Raw genomic sequence first — 10,801 nt, forward strand, 5'->3', positions numbered from 1 at the left:
GCGCCGCTTCTGGATGAGCATTTTCTTGTTTGCTTATGGCCATATAGAGCTCGTTGAGTGTGGTCTTACTGCCAGCGTCAGTTTGTGGTGGTAAATAGAAGGCTACGAAAAATATAGATAGTGTGGTTTACTGCTTATCATGAGGTACTCTACCTCAGGCGAGCAATACCTCGAGACTACCTTAATATTAGACATCGCGCACCAGCTGTTATTGACAAATAGACACACCCCCCCACCCCTCGTCTTACCGGATGTAGCTGTTCTGTCCTGCCGATGCACAGAAATCCCAGCCAACTGTAATGCGATGCTACTGGCGGCAGAGAAGTCAGGCGCAGGAGAGCGGAAACTGATTTACAACGGTTGTGTTTAATAACCATAAACCACCGTCAACAGAAAAATATAATAAATGGGTCAAACAAAACCCAGTAACTACCAGCATACCGTGCACAAGCACTACAACAAACAATTACGGACAAGGACATGGGGGGGGAACAGAGGGTTAAATACACAACATGTTAATGGAATTGGAACCAGGTGTGATGGAAGACAAGACAAAACCAATGGAAAATGAAAAATGGATCGGCGATGGCTAGAAGGTCGGTGACGTCGACTGCCGAATGCCGCCCGAACAAGGAGAGAGACCAACTTCGGCGGAAGTCGTGACACCAACTGTATATTATCCATGATTATCGTTAAGCCATGACTTGGTGAAACAACATTTTTAATGTCCCGTTGGTAGGATAGTCTCGAACGGAGCTCATCCAGTTTAATCTCCAGTGATTGCACATTGGCCAATAGAACGGATGGTAGAGGCGGGTCAGCCACTCACCGGCGAATTCTCACAAGGCACCCTGATCTGGGCCCCTGGTATCTCCTTCTTTTCGTCATGCGAATGACAGGGGTTTCGGCCTTATCTGGGAGCAATATTATGTCCTTCGCTTCAGACTCATTAAAGAACAAATCTTCGTCCAGATCGAGGGGACTAATCACTGGTCTTATATCAAGAAGCTATTTTCAGTCATAAGAGCATCAACATTATGTACAAAATAAGTTACAAACAATGCAAAAAAACCACACAAAATAGTACAATAGGTTAGGAGCCCGTAAAACGGCACCCATCCCCACCGGCTGCATTTTTTTGTTTTAATGATCTTGCTGTTTAATCATCTTCTTGGATGTATTATCTTGTCAAAGGAGAAATGCTCACTGACAGGGATGTAAACGCATTTCTGCCCCAAATATGAGATAAATAAGCATTTTGTGCATATGGAACCTTTCTGGGATCTTTTATTTCAGCTCATGAAACATAGGACCAACACTTTACATGTTGCGTTTATATTTTTGTTCAGTACACTTTAAATGTTACATGGCTCAAAGTGTCCCAAATTTTTCACCATTAGTAGGAAAATAACCTTAGATTCATACCTTAATTTTGTTTAGGATTCATTATGGCTTGTATGAGAAGATTTCATTTGTATTCATATTGTCACGCCTGCTCCCGCTCTTCCCCCTGGCGCTCGAGGGCGCCAGGCTCCCCAGCATTACGCACTCCTGCCACCATCGTTACGCACACCTGCCTTCTCCCCGTCATGCGCATCAGCAATTAATGGACTCAAATGGACTCAGTCACCTGTTTATTACCTCCCCTATATTTGTCAGTTCCTGTTGCGGAAAATCTACCCGAACAAGTGAATTCAATTTAGACTTTATTACAAATGTAACAGAGCCGAGCCCTTCCATGGAAAAGACCAAATTCTCTAATCACAGAGTTCTGACTTTATAGTTTTTCCCATCTTTACATAGCACATATAGTCACTCCTTGTATGTACATGAACAACTCCTATTGGCCTTATAGTTCTCCCATCTTTGCATTACGTATAGAATCCCCTCCCTCTATAAGAAAATATAACTCCTCTTGACCTTTCTCCACCATTATCTTTTCATCTCAGTTCTTGCTTGTTAACGCCCACATCTGACAGCTGTATAGGTTATAATGGTAGCAGGCCCTGTTCATATATGTTCCATTCCTTATATAGCCACTCTGTCTTAGCACTTCAAAGTGGACAGTCTAAACACTGCCTGCTAATATTGGAGTCATGAGTTTTGCATTAGTTTTGCTACCACATTCCCCAGCTCTGTTCCTCACTGCTGCATTGATAGTTGTTTGTCATTGTGTATCTGTGGGCTGATGCTGTTTCTGTCTTGCTCTTTGTCTGTTCCTAATTAAATGTAAACTCCCCTACCTGCTTCTCGTCTCCAGGGTCGGTCCTTACAGAATGCAGCAGCCATTATACGAAGCATCGGGGAGTGCTGACGTTCCGGTTGGGGGTGACGTCGGGTCCGGGGCCCGACGCTAATGAAACCAGGGGTACCTAAGCCCGCTCGTTGGGCTGTCACACCCTAGCTGGCTCGAGAGGTTTCTTCACCCGGTTGGCTCGGAAGGCGCCCATCCCACGTCAGACCTCAACCGGATCGTCAGGTTTTTACGCCTGGCCGGCTCATCAGGCTGCTACGCCTCCGCCAGATCATCGGGCTCCCACGCCTCAGTGGGATCGACAGGCCTTCATGCCTCAGCCGGATCGTTGGGCTCCTATGCCTCAGCCGGCACGCCAGGCTCTCACGCCTCTGCCGGTTTGTCGGGGTTTCACGCCCAGCCGGCTTGTCCAATGCCAGTGCCTCGGCCCGGCCCGTTAGGCTCGCCCAGGTGGGACGCCGGGTGGTGCCCCTAGGGGGGGGGGTACTGTCACGCCTGCTTCCGCACTTCTCCCTGGCGCTCGAGGGCGCCAGGTTCCCCAGCATTGCGCACTCCTGCCACCATCATTACGCACACCTGCCTTCCCCCCGTCATGCGCATCAGCGATTATTGGACTCAAATGGACTCAGTCACCTGTTTATTACCTCCCATATATTTGTCAGTTCCCCAGCTCTGTTCCTCACTGCTGCATTGATTGTTGTTTGTCATTGTGTATCCGTGGGCTGACGGCGTTTCTGTCTTGCTCTTTGTCTGTTCCTAATTAAATGTCAACTCCCCGTACCTGCTTCTCGTCTCCGGCGTCGGTCCTTACACATATACTGTTAGAGAAAAACATGATTCAACTTTCCAGTGTAAGGGTTCTTTGTTGATATTTTGAGAAACTTAAATGATGGACTAAATTAAACTGCTTTTCCCCCTTCCTGTTTTATCATGTGCATTTTCTCTCTGTAAACAAGAAGCAATTGATTGGTTACAGATTATTAGTAATACATACTGGTACCCTGTGTATACAGCAAAGTTATCGTTATTCATTGTGTATTTATTTGTCAGTAACTATACTATGATTTATATGGAATTATTAGAGTGGCCTACACAGGAAAAATAATGTTGATTGACGCTCCAAGGAAATCCCTGTCCTCTCCCCACTGATGTTCAACCAAATCGCTTGAACGTTTGCTACGTTGAGGAACGGTTTGTATTGAACGACACCTTTCCCCAAAACGTTCTTGTACTTTCTTGAACAGACTTTGCTCCCGTTTGGTGGGTTGAAGCAATGAGTGACGTATTTAAAGGACAGCTGTGCATTTTGAACCCACAACCCAACCCCACCCCGTTTTTCAATTTGTTGTCCAATAGAGCACCATTTCCGTCCAATTGAACATTACATAAAGTTTTTATGTACTGCACGCAGCCCAGCAGAATCAACTTTAGTTTCCGGTTAAAAATCATCATCAAAAAAGCTTTCTAACCAACCAAGTACAGTCAAGATCACAATTCTTTCTATATGCAATCATATAGATAACAACATAACATGGTAAACATTTAAAACATTTGTTTGGCATTTCAATCACACATAGGTTGAATGCATAAAGATAGATAGAACAAAAGGACTCATCTTTGTATCTGTGCTATTATAGTGTCTGTGACAGCCTGGGCAGCCCCATTGAGGTAATCTCCATTTTGAAGTAGTACATTTTATTTTTCACGATCATCTGATCCCTCCTGATGACCTGGTTGGACATGACTCTGCCAGGTTCACCAGAAGGGATCTGGCAATGAACTTGGAAGTGGTGGAAGCCCTCAATGGCACTGTCCATGCTAATACGGCCTTTTAGCCACTAGAGGCCTCTATCATTCTCTATGGTTGCATCTATGGTTCTGTACCTCCTACAGAAAACAATTTAGTGCTAAGGTGCGTTCAGAGCGCTTGAACGTTTGCTATATTACGGAACGGTTTGTACTGAACGACACCTTTTCCCTGAAACCTTCCTGTACATTCTTGAACAGACTTTGAGCTGCATTTTCTCCCGTTTGGTGGGTGTGGCTTGAAGCAATGAGTGACGTATTTAAAGGGTAGTGGCCATGCCGACAATGAGGAAGTTCTATTACGCTGGCGCAGGTTGAACTGGGCAATGGCCCGTCATGTCATCAGGCAAAAGCGGGGAGGGGGGAGCTCCTTCCTCAAATAAAACAGTAATTATGTTGTCAACAAGGCAGCATGGTGCATCGTCCAAAAATATATCTCTTTTCCATAAAATGTTTCAAACTAGTTTTAATTGGGAAGGATAAAGATTTTTTTTATTAAAAGCTTTCACTATTTCATGTGAAAACACAGAATCTGTCACGACATCCGCCGAAGTCGGTCCCTCTCCTTGTTCGGGCGGTGTTCGGCGGTCGACGTCACCGACCTTCTAGCCATCACTGATCCATTTTTCATTTTCCATTGGTTTTGTCTTGTCTTCCTTCACACCTGGTTCCAATCCCATCATTACATGTTGTGTATTTAAGCCTCTGTTTCCCCTCATGTCCTTGTTGGAGATTGTTTGATTGTATGTTTGTGTATTATGTGTTGGTGCGCGACAGGTTTTGTACCCACTTTTTATTATTTTGTAATTTTGGTTTTGGAGTTTTGTGAAGCACTGATTAAACAACTCCATTTATACCAAGTTCGATTCTCCTGCGCCTGACTTCCCTGCCACCAACACGCACCCATTACAGAATCCTCCTTACTCCACGTGCTTATTTACGTCACTTTTGTTTTGAGCCAACTTGGTTGTCGACCAGGCCGGGGGCACCTGTCTCACACTTGGGAGGCAGCCCGGTTCCAAAATGAACATAATTTAGACATTTTTTAAATTTTTATTTCACCTTTATTTAACCAGGTAAGCTAGTTGAGAACAAGTTCTCATTTACAACTGCGACCTGGCCAAGATAAAGCAAAGCAGTGCGACACAAACAACAGCACAGAGTTACACATGGAATAAACAAGGGTACAGTCAATAACACAACAGAAAAAAAGAAAGTCTATATACAGTGTGTGCAAATGGCGTGAGGAGGTAAGACAATAAATAGGCCATTATAATGAAGCAATTAGAACTTAGCAAATTAACACTGGAGTGATATATTGTGCAGATGATGATGTGCAAGCAGAAACACTGCTGTGCAAAAGAGCAGAAAAGTAAATAAAAACAATATGGGGATGAGGTAGGTAGATTAGATGGGCTTTTACAGATGGGCAATGTACAGATGCAGCGATCGGCTAGCTACTCAGATAGCTGATGTTTAAAGTTAGTGAGGGAAATATAAGTCTCCAGCTACAGCGATTTCTGCAATTCGTTCCAGTCATTGGCAGCAGAGAACTGGAAGGAGAGGCGGCCAAAGGAGGTGTTGGCTTTGAGATATACCTGCTGGAGCGCGTGCTACAGGTGGGTGTTGTTATCGTGACCAGAGAGCTGAGATAAGGTGGAGCTTTACCTAGCATAGACTTATAGATAACCTGGAGCCAGTGGGTCTGGCGACGAATAGGTAGCGAGGGCCAGCCGACGAGAGCATACAGGTCGCAGTGGTGGGTGGCATATGGGACTTTGGTGACAAAAAAGATGGCACTGTGATAGACTGCATCCAGTTTGCTAAGTAGAGTGTTGAAGGCTATTTTGTAAATTACATCGCCAAAGTTGAGGATCAGTAGGATAGTCAGTTTTACGAGGGTATGTTTAGCGGCATGAGTAAAGGAGGCTCTGGAAGGAGAGTTTACAGTCTAGCCAGACACCTAGGTGTTGTATGGCATTGAAGCTCGTTTGGAGGTTTGTTAAGACAGTGTCCAAAGAAGGGCCAGATGTATACAGAATGGTGTCGTCTGTGTAGAGGTGGATCAGGGAATCTCCCTCAGCAAGAGCGACATCGTTGATATATACAGAGAAATGAGTCGGCCCGAGAATTGAACCTTGTGGTACCCCCATAGAGACTGCCAGAGACAACAGACCCTCTAATTTGACACACTGAACTCTGTCTGAGAAGTAGTTGGTGAACCAGGCGAGGCAGTCATTTGAGAAACCAAGGCTGTTGAGTCTGCCGATAAGAATACGGTGATTGACAGAGTCGAAAGCCATGGCCAGGTCGATGAAGATGGCTGCACAGTACTGTCTTTTATTGATGGCGGTTATGATATCTTTTAGTACCTTGAGCATGGCTGAGGTGCACCCGTGAGTAGCTCGGAAACCGGATTGCACAGCGGAGAAGTTACGATGGGATTCGAAATGGTCAGTGATCTGTTTATTAACTTGGCTTGTGAAGACTTTAGAAAGGCAGGGCAGGATGGATATAGGTCTATAACAGTTTGGGTCTAGAGTGTCACCCCCTTTGAAGAGGGGGATGACCGCGGCAGCTTTCCAATTTTTAGGGATCTCGGACGATACGAAAGAGAGGTTGAACAGAATGGTAATAGGGGTTGCAACAATGGCGGCGGATAATTTTAGAAAGAGAAGGTTCAGGTTGTCTAGCCCAGCTGATTTGTAGGGGTCCAGGTTTTGCAGCTCTTTCAGAACATCAGCTATCTGGATTTGGGTGAAGGAGAAGCTGGGGAGGCTTGGGCAAATAGCTGCGGGGGGTGCGGAGCTGTTGGCGTGAGTTGGGGTAGCCAGGAGGAAAGCATGGCCAGCCGTAGAGAAATGCATATTGAAATTCTCGATTATCGTGGATTTATCGGTGGTGACAGTGTTTCCTAGCCTCAGTGCAGTGGGCAGCTGTGAGGAGATGCTCTTTTTCTCCATGGACTTTACAGTGTCCCAAAACTTTTTGGAGTTAGAGGTACAGGATGCAAATTTCTGTTTGAAAAAGCTAGCCTTTGCTTTCCTGACTGACTGCGTGTATTGGTTCCTGACTTCCCTGAACAGTTGCATATCATGGGGACTATTCGATGCTAGTGCAGTCCGCCACAGGATGTTTTTGTGCTGGTCGAGGGCAGTCAGGTCTGGAGTGAGTCAAGGGCTATATCTGTTCTTAGTTCTAAATTTTTTGAATGGGGCATGCTTATTTAAGATGGTGAGGAAATTACTTTTAAAGAACGACCAGGCATCCTCGACTGACGGGATCAATATCCGGTCAATATCCTTCCAGGATACCTGGTCCAGGTCGATTAGAAAGGCCTGCTCACAGAAGTGTTTTAGGGAGCGTTAGACAGTGATGAGGGGTGATCGTTTGACCACGGACCCATAGTGGATGCAGGCAATGAGGCAGTGATCACTGAGATCCTGATTGAAAACAGCAGAAGTGTATTTGGAGGGCAAGTTGGTCAGGATGATATCTATTAGGGTGCCCATGTTTACAAATTTAGGGTTGTACCTGGTGGTTTCCTTGATAATTTGTGTGAGATTGAGGGCATCTAGCTTAGATTGTAGGACTGCCGGGGTGTTAAGCAAATCCCAGTTTAGGTCACCTAACAGAACGAACTCTGATGATAGATGGGGGGCAATCAATTCACATATGGTGTCCAGGGCACAGCTGGGAGCTGAGGGAGGTCTATGACAGGCGGCAACAGTGAGAGACTTATTTCTGGAGAGATTCATTTTTTAGATTAGAAGCTTGAACTGTTTGGGCATAGACCTGGAAAGTATGACAGAACTTTGCAGGATATCTCTGGCCATGCTATCCTCCTCCCCCTTGACGGAAAATGTTTTAGTTGGGGATGGAAATCTCTGAATTTTTGGCGGCCTTCCTAAGCCAGGATTCAGACACGGCAAGGACATCAGGGTTGGCGGAATGAGCTAAAGCAGTTAGTAAAACAAACTTAGGGAGTAGGCTTCTGATGTTAACATGCATGAAACCAAGGCTTTTTCGGTTACAGGGCCTGGTTTAACTTCCACATCACCCGATGAACAGAGGAGGAGTTGGATGAGGGTACGGCTAATGGCTATCAAAACTGGTTGTCTAGTGCGTTGGGGAAAGTGAATGTTGTTGTCTTACCCGTTGTTGTCTTAGCTAGCTCTCCCAATCAACACCTGTGATTGACATTTGAGAGAGACATAAAGCGAGGCAGAAAGCAATCACAGGTGTTGATTGGGAGAGCTAGCTAAGACAACAACGGGTAAGACAACAACAGCTAATCAGCTAAGGAGCAGATTTCTGGCCGTGGTAGAATAGATTCAGGGCATAATGTACAGACAGGGGTATGGTGGGGTGCGTTTACAGTGGAGGAAAACCCAGGCATTGAGTGATGATAAGAGAGGTTGCATCTCTGGACGGGCTAGTTATGCTGGGTGAGTTCACCGCATGTGTGGGAGGTGGGACAAAGGAGGTATCTGAGGCATGTTGAGTGGGACTAGGGGCTCCGCAGTAAACTAAAACAATGATAACTATCCTAAACAACAGTATACAAGGCATATTGACATTTGAGAGAGACATAAAGCGAGGCAGAAAGCAATCACAGGTGTTGATTGGGAGAGCTAGCTAAGACAACAACGGGTAAGACAACAACAGCTAATAAGCTAAGACAACAACAACAGGTAAAATGGCGATGAATGGGCAGAGAGGGCCTGACTTCGAGGCTGGGGCAGACAGATAAAAAAATAATAATAATAAACAAAATGGAGTACCGTGATTAATGAACAGTCCAGCAGGCATCAGCTGTGTAGCCAAGTGATCACTGAGCAGGCCGGGAGTAGGGCCTGGCTCAGAGCTAGCTTCGGGGCTGGGCCACTCGGTGGCAGCTAGCAAGCTGTGATGATCGGAAGTAATGGTCCAGGGCTTACGGCAGGAATCCGGCGTTGTAGTGGAGAAAACAGTATTATCCAGGCTAAAAGCGGCTGGTGTCTGTGCAGAAGGTAACGGCCGCTAGCAGTGGCTGACAATGACTAAATAGCTAGTAGCCAATTAGCTGGTTAGCTTCTGATGGCTACCTTCTGATGAAGGTTCTGCCTATTAGGTCTAAAAATAGCAGATCCGTATCACATTGGGTGAGGCGGGTTACCGGAAGGTATATTTAATTTAAAAATGGAAAAGAGATTGAAAATAAATTGAAATATATACAAAAAATACAAAATGTACATGGGAGAACGATAAACGACGTCTGCACTGCTACGCCATCTTGGATATGGTGTATGGTTTAGGACATGGATAATCATTTATCACCTGTTCAAACTCCTCCCACCAGGGAAACACAGGCCACATAAACTAACCCCCTCATAAGTGTGTGATTGCGGCCTGCAATTTGGGGTGTTCTTTCATCAAATCAAATCAAAGTTTAACTGTCACGTGCGCCGAATACAACAGCTGTAGACTTTACAGTGAAATGCTTACTTACAGGCTCTAACCAATAGTGCAAAAAAAGGTATTAGGAGAACAATAGGTAAGAAAGAAATAAAACAACAGTAAAAAGACAGGCTATATACAGTAGCGAGGCTATAAAAGTAGTGAGGCTACATACAGACACCAGTTAGTCAGGCTGATTGAGGTAGTATGTACATGTAGATATGGTTAAAGTGACTATGCATATATGATGAACAGAGAGTAGCAGTAGTGTAAAAGAGGGGTTGGCGGGCGGTGGGTGGCGGGTGGTGGGACACAATGCAGATAGTCCGGTTAGCCAATGTGCGGGAGCACTGGTTGGTCAGCCCAATTGAGGTAGTATGTACATGAATGTATAGTTAAAGTGACTATGCATATATGATAAACAGAGAGTAGCAGCAGCGTAAAAAGAGGGGTTGGGGGGGTTGAGGGGGGCACACAATGCAAATAGTTCGGGTAGCCATTTGATTACCTGTTCAGGAGTCTTATGGCTTGGGGGTTGAGAATAATTTTTGTCCTAGACTTGGTACTCCGGTACCGCTTGCCATGCGGTAGTAGAGAGAACAGTCTATGACTGGGGTGGCTGGGGTCTTTGACAATTAGGGCCCTTCTCTGACACCGCCTGGTGTAGAGGTCCAAGATGGCAGGCAACTTAGCCCCAGTGATGTACTGGTCCGTACGCACTACCCTCTGTAGTGCCTTGCGGTCAGAGGCCGAGCAATTGCCGTACCAGGCAGTGATGCAACCAGTCAGGATGCTCTCGATGTTGCAACTGTAGAACCTTTTGAGGATCTCAGGACCCATGCCAAATCTTTTTAGTTTCCTGAGGGGGAATAGGCTTTGTCGTGCCCTCTTCACGACTGTCTTGGTGTGTTTGGACCATTCTAGTTTGTTGTTGATGTGGACACCAAGGAACTTGAAGCTCTCAACCTACTCCACTACAGCCCCGTTGATGAGAATGGAGGCGTGCTCGGTCCTCCTTTTCCTGGAATCCACAATCATCACCTTATTCTAGGTTGTTATTCTGGCACCACCCGGCCAGGTCTCTGACCTCCTCGCAATAGGCTGTCTTGTCATTGTCGGTGATCAGGCCTACCACTGTTGTGTCGTCTGCAAACTTAAGGATGGTGCTGGAGTCGTGCCTGGCCATGCAGTCGTGGGTGAACAGGCAGTATAGGAGGGGACTGAGCATGCACCCCTGGGGAGCTCCAGTGTTGAGGATCAGCGTGGCAGATGTGTTGCTACCTACCCTCACCACCTGGGGGC

Source organism: Salmo salar, chromosome 12, assembly GCF_965601325.2.
Source record: "Salmo salar chromosome 12, fSalSal1, whole genome shotgun sequence".
Classification (NCBI taxonomy): Eukaryota; Metazoa; Chordata; class Actinopteri; order Salmoniformes; family Salmonidae; genus Salmo; species Salmo salar.